General features: G+C 35.3%; 1 pseudogene across 1 annotated transcript; it reads left to right on the top strand.

Moving 5' to 3' along the window:
• Positions 1-5,216: 5,216 nt before the first annotated feature.
• Positions 5,217-6,046, top strand: LOC306658714 (cyclin-C-like; annotated as a pseudogene). The gene has a single exon. The product of its transcript is annotated as a cyclin-C-like (transcript).
• Positions 6,047-6,499: the final 453 nt, after the last annotated feature.

Below are 6,499 nucleotides of genomic sequence, written 5' to 3' on the forward strand. Positions count from 1 at the left end.
GACACTCCCATATATTGCCTTTGTGAGACTTTTAACATTCTTGTGGAAACGGGAATGGGCTCAAAATCTTATTTTATAGAGACCAAAACCAAAGTTGAGCCAGAATATGTGGTTTGTCTGTCTAAACTCACAATCATGAGTCAAAAACCAAGACTTCTGATTCTGAACCCATCCTCTGCCTCCCAGCCAGAACTGTGCAAGAACACTGCTTTCACAGTAAGAAAACTATGGCACAGACATCCCACAGAGGAAGAGGGCTTATCTGAATCAGGCTGTCAGGGTGAGCTGTGCCATGCATTCTGAGTGAACCCCACAAGGGTGTAACAGTGCACAGCCAAGGCAGTGGTGCCCTCTTTCACACAACAGGGAACTGAGGATATGAAAGCATTAGAACCTGGCAAAGCTTACACAGACAGGAAGTAGCAGAGCTGAGAGATTCCACCCAGGCTACCAAAGGAGGTGGAATGGAGGCAGGCAGTCTTCCTATGAGTCGGAGAGGAAGTCACCTCTGCAGCCTCTTGGGGTAAGATAGATTTCTAGTGGGGCTGTCAGAGTGGAGGAAGTGTTGTGAAGGGCCTAAAATCCTGAACAAAGGCACACAGTGGCCTTCTATGTGGGGCAGAGATTAAAGTGTATAATCAGAGGATGATGTACGTAGAGAGAGGCATCACACAGCACAGGTCTGCTGGAGACTGGAGAGCAGGATGGTGCTCATAAATGAGTGGTGCTCAAATCTGTGAGTCAACTGTCAGATTGACTTCCCACCCAGATGCCCTCTCCAACTCAGCTGAATTCCAGGAAATGTCACAGTTGGAAAGATGGGCCCCAATCTAATATCCATCATTTGCTTTAACCATGTGACTCTCTATCATCTCAGGCATGACTGCAGGCACAGAAGATGGGTCAGCAGGAAGTAAGGAAACCAGGCCTTTCACAAACCAAAGAGAATCCAGTGGAAAAGAGCCTGGAAGGGCATTCAGCTCACATCCTTTCTGGTATTTGGAGGCCCCTACAACACCCCTCATATGGGCCTGAAGGCCCTGTGTGACACTCCCATGATGGAGTTCCTCAATACCCCAAACTAACATGTAATTTTCATGACAGTGGCTACAATTTGGGTCTGGAATATCCCTCAAAGACCCATGTAATAAAGGCTCGGTGCCCAGGTCTTTTTTGGAAAGCTGTGGAAACTTTAAGAGATGGGGCCTAATGGGAGGTTTGGGGCCACTGAAATCATGCCCTTAAGTAGTATTATTCAGTCCTGATTTCTTTCTTTTTCTCTCTCATTCCTGGCCATGGGGTAAAGAATCTTCCTCTGCCATAATCTTCCACCATGGTGCACCACTTCACCACAGGTACAAAAGCAACCACAAAAGCAGCTGGGCCAAGTAACCACAGACTTCAAAACTGTGAACCAAAATAAACCTTTCCTTTCTTTATATATTGATTATTTCAGGCATTTTGTGATAGTAATGGAAAACTGACTAACCCAGAAAAACAACAGAAGAAATTTAGTTTATAATTGAGTGAACCGTGCTTCATAAAGTTATTGTTCCATTCCTTCTACACTATCCCCATTGATTACTGGAACATGTTCATTTACCCACAAGATAACCCATCCTCTTCTCCCAAGATTTGCTCTTCCTTTGCCTTTGTTTTTTATTTTAACTGAATGGCCGTTAGGTATTTAAATTGGAAACTTGTGTGCCCATGAAAATATGAATGTTTACCACTTCATATTCAATTTCCAATGTAGGTCTGCTTTTCTCCAGTCCAACTTCCTTCTAATATTTCTCCATATTTCAGTCAAAACAAACCTTACAAAATTCAAATGTATTCTGGAATACCTCCAATGACCTGTGGGAGAATCTCCAAAGTCTTGAACACAGCTTACAAGTCCTATTATCATTCAGTGCTTCCCTCTTCTCCTATCACATGAATCTCACACTGTGAACTGGAGCAGACTGATAGTGTTCCCATTGGGAAATCTGTCCCTTCTTTCTCACCTTCAAACCATTGCACAGGTTATTCACATTGTGATACTTGGATAAAGTTCTAAAGGAAGTATGTATGGTCTTTGTAACATTCACAAATTCCTTGAGACTCCTTTTGAAAACTTCTTTTAAAATCATTTTAGTTTAACATAGTGGTTGAAAGAATTGTAAAGAAAATTTCCATGTGCCTTTCAATCATCATTCCTCAATGAATGACAGGATCTAGCATGCCATTGTGCAAAAGTATCAAAACCAGGAAACTGACTAATACAACAGTAAGATGAAGATGCTGTTTGGATTTAGCTGTTATTTATCTACATACTTTTCTTTTTCTTCATGTTTAACCTATGAAAATTATTTTTTGTAATCATAGGTTTTTAACTTCCACAATCAAAATACAGATAGGCACTAAGTTCATCAAGGATATTGGTCTGAAGTTTTATTTCCTTGATGTGCCCTTATCTGATTTTGATATAAGGGTGATACTGACTTCATGGAATGGATTTGGAAGTGTTTCAGTCCTTTCTATTTCATGGAATCATTTGAGCATTGGCATTAGTTGTTCTTTAAAGTTTTGGCAGAATTCAGGTAAGCATCCATCTGCACTTGGGCTTTTCTTTCTATCTATCTATCTATCTATCTATCTATCTATCTATCTATCTATCTATCTATTCTAATTAGTTATACATGACAGTAGAATGCATTTTGACACATCATATATAAATGGAGTATAACTTCTCATTCTTCTGGTTGTACATGATGTAGAGTTACGCCAATCATATAATCATATATGCACATAGGGTAATAATGTCTGATTCATTCTACTATCCTTCCTACCACCATACTCCTCCCCTCGCTTCACTCCCCTTTGTCTAATTCAAAGTACCTCTATTTTTCCCTAGCCCTCCACCCTCCAGGCTTTTCTTTGTTGGAAATTTTTTGTTGTTGTTTTTACGCCATGTCTAATTACTTGTTATTGGTCTGTTTAGGTTTTCTATAGCCTTTGGTTCAACTTTTGCAGGTCAAATATGTCTAGAAATATATCTATTTCTATTAGATTTTCCAATTTATTGGAGTATAAGTTTTCAAAATAATCCCTAATGATCCCCTGGATTTCTGTGATGTCTGTGGTAATATCTCCATTTTCATCTTTAATTTTAATAGTTTTGGTCTTCCCTTTTTCTTTTGGTTAGTTTGGTTAAGGTCTTGTCTATCTGGTTTATCTTTTGAAAGAATCAACACTCTGTTCCATTGATTTTTTTTTTTATTATTATTTTCCTACCCATTTTACTGATCTTGGCTACAAGGTTAATTATTTCCTTCCTTCTGATTTTAGAATGGTTTGTTCTTGTTTTCCTAGGGCTTTGAGCTATATAATTAGTTGCTTATTTGGGATCTTTCTGATTTTCTTATGTAGGCACTCATAGCTATAAACTTTCTTAGAACTGCCTTCATAGTGTCTTACAGTTATGTTGTATCACCTGGCTTATTTGATTCTAAGAATTTTTAAATTTTTTCTCAAATTTATTCTATCATCCACTCATAATTCAGAAGTGTATTTTGTTCAACATCCATGTGTTTATATAGTTTGTGTAGTTTTTTGGGGGTGTTGATTTCTGTTTTTATCCCCTTATGATCTCATTAAATGCAAAGAATTATATCATTTTTCTTATTTGTAAGAGTTGCTTTGTTACCTAAAATATAATCTGTTTTGGAGAAGATTCCTTGAGCAGCTCAGAAAATGAATTTGCCTATTTTTGGATCATATAGTATGTAGATATCTGTTGAGCCTTTTGATTTATGATCCATTTGGTCCCAGACTTTCTTTGTTGGAAGGGTTTTTATTATTGCTTCAATCTCATTGATTTTTATTGATCTGTTTAGATTTTCTATATTCCCTTGGTTCAGTTTTGGTAGGTCAAATGTGTCTAAAAATGTATCCAATTCTTCTAGATTTTCCAATTTATTGGAATATATGTTTTCAAAATTGTCTCTAATGACCTTCTGGATTTCAGTTGTGTTTATTACATTTATCCCAATTTTTGTCTCTAATTTTATTACCTTGTGTCTTCTTTCTCTCTTGATTATTTTGGTTAGGAATTTTATCAATCTTATTATTTCTCAGAACTAACTCTTTGTTTCATTGATCCTTTGCATTGTTATTTGTGTTTCTATTTTATTAATTTTAACTCTAATCTTTATTATTTCTTTCATTTTACTTGTTTAAGATTTTTTTCTTGTTTTTCTAAGACCTTGAGATGCATCATTAGGTATTTATTTGAGAGCTTTCACTTTTTTAAGTGTAGGCACTAAAAACTTTAAACTTCCCTCTTTGAAAGTCTTCCCTGAATCCCAGAGATCCTCGAATGTAGTGTCAATTTTTTTATTCTATGGATTTTTAATTCCTTAATTTCTTTAATGATCAATTCACCACTCCAAAGCATATTGTTTAATCTCCATGTATTTATATAGTTTCTGTAGTTTTCTTGTTGATTCCTAGTCCCATAATGATCTGAAAAGATGAATGAGATTTTCTTTTGTATTTACTAATGTTGGCTTTATGATCTAATATACTGTCAATTTTGGAGAAGGTCTGTGATTGGCTGAAAAGAAATTATATTCACCTGATTTTGAAAAACATATTCTTAGGTGTACATTAAGTCCAACTGATTTTAGAAAAGTTTAAATGTTCTATGTCTTTGTTCATTTTCTGTCTTATGAACTGTGTGTTAGTAAAAGTGGTGTATTAAAGTCCCCACTTTAATTACATTGGGGTCTATTAATTTCTTTACATCAAGTAATGTTTTATGAAAGTACGCTGAGACAGACAGTATTACCCTATGTACATGTATGATTACATGAATGGTGTGAATCTACATTGTACAACCATAGAAATGAAAAGTTGTACCCCATTTGTATACAATGAATCAAAATGCAATCTGTAAAAATAAAAATTAAAAAAAGCATAAGCATAAAAAAGTTTTATGAAACTGGGGGTACACCAAAATTTGGAACATAAATATTTACAATGCTGTAAAAAAAAAAAAAAATACAGATAGGCAGAGTCAAGTTGATTTGATCCAGGAGCCTCAGTGTGGTTATCCAATGAGCTGGGTCTATGATCGCTCTGCAAGCTGCTGTGAGTAGGCTGATGCTTTTTTTTTTTTTTTTTTTTTTTTAATCAGGGCAAACTGTGTTCTATGGCAGGGAACTTTTGGCAGAGCACCCACTATTTGTAATGGATGTTGGATAAACAACATCTGTTGAAGGAGTGCCAAAAGGACTTAAAATTTCTCTCAGAATAATAATATTGGATATTACAAATATTTTTTACAAATGTTATCCAAGCATTAGGTAAACATGTTAAATTAAGACAGCAAGTTATTGCCCCTGCTACAGTCTATTTCAAGAAATTATGTACTAGGTATTCACTGAAGGGTATAGATCCTGTATTAATGGCTTCTAGGTCTGTCTTTCTGGCATTCAAAGAAGAGGAATTTGGCGTAGCCTCAAATGCAAGACTGGTTGCTGCTGCTACTTCTGTATTAAAAACTAGATTTTCATATGCCTTTCCAAAGGGATTTCCTTGTAGGGTGAATCATATATTAGAATGTGAATTCTTTCTTTTAGAACTAATGGATTGTTGCTTAAAATAGTGAATCATCCATATACACCTTTGCTTCAGTATATACAGGACATGGGCCAAGAAGACATGTGGCTTCCCTGCATGGAGGACAATGAATGATACCTACAGAACAGATCTTTGCCTACTGTATCCTTCTTTCATGATAGCTTTAGTTTGCCTATATGTGGCCTGTGTCATACAGCAGAGAGATGCCAGATGGTGGTTTGCTGAGCTTTCTGTGGATATGGAAAAGATTTTGGAAATAATCATTGTTATTTTAAAACTATATGAGCAGTGGAAGAATTTTGATGAGAGAAAAGAGATGGCAATTATTCTTAGTAAGATGCCAAAATCAATACCACCTCCAAACAGTGAAGGAGAGCAGGGTCCAAATGGAAGTCAGAACTCTAGCTATAGTCAATCTTAAAAATATTCTGAAGACTATTGGAAACAAATAATTGGACAGATTTCAGTACTGTCTTCAGTGGAACACAAATGAAAATGAATAGCTTGTTTCTGACAAGCATATTGGGGAGTTATTTTATTTTTACAAAATAAGTTTTTCTTTATCTAATTGGATTCTAATACATAATTTATAAAAAATATCTTAATTATAAAAGTTTGAAAAGGTTCTATGGGACCTATAGACAAACATACATAGACATTTAATAATTAATAGCTTGTGATTAGTATGTTATTTCTTAATTTGGATGAAAGAAATTGTAGTTTTTTATTAAGTCAAGAAATATGAAACATAATTTGTTTAAAAATTTCTTTGGTCATTGAGGGACCAAAAAAAAAAAAAAAGTCAATATATGAGAGGTTTTTCCCCCACCTCTGGAAGTTAAACTTTAAAACTCTATTTAAAGAATCAGATTTC

The sequence above is a fragment of the Sciurus vulgaris genome (assembly GCF_902686455.1).
Source record: "Sciurus vulgaris genome assembly, chromosome: 4".
NCBI lineage: Eukaryota > Metazoa > Chordata > Mammalia > Rodentia > Sciuridae > Sciurus > Sciurus vulgaris.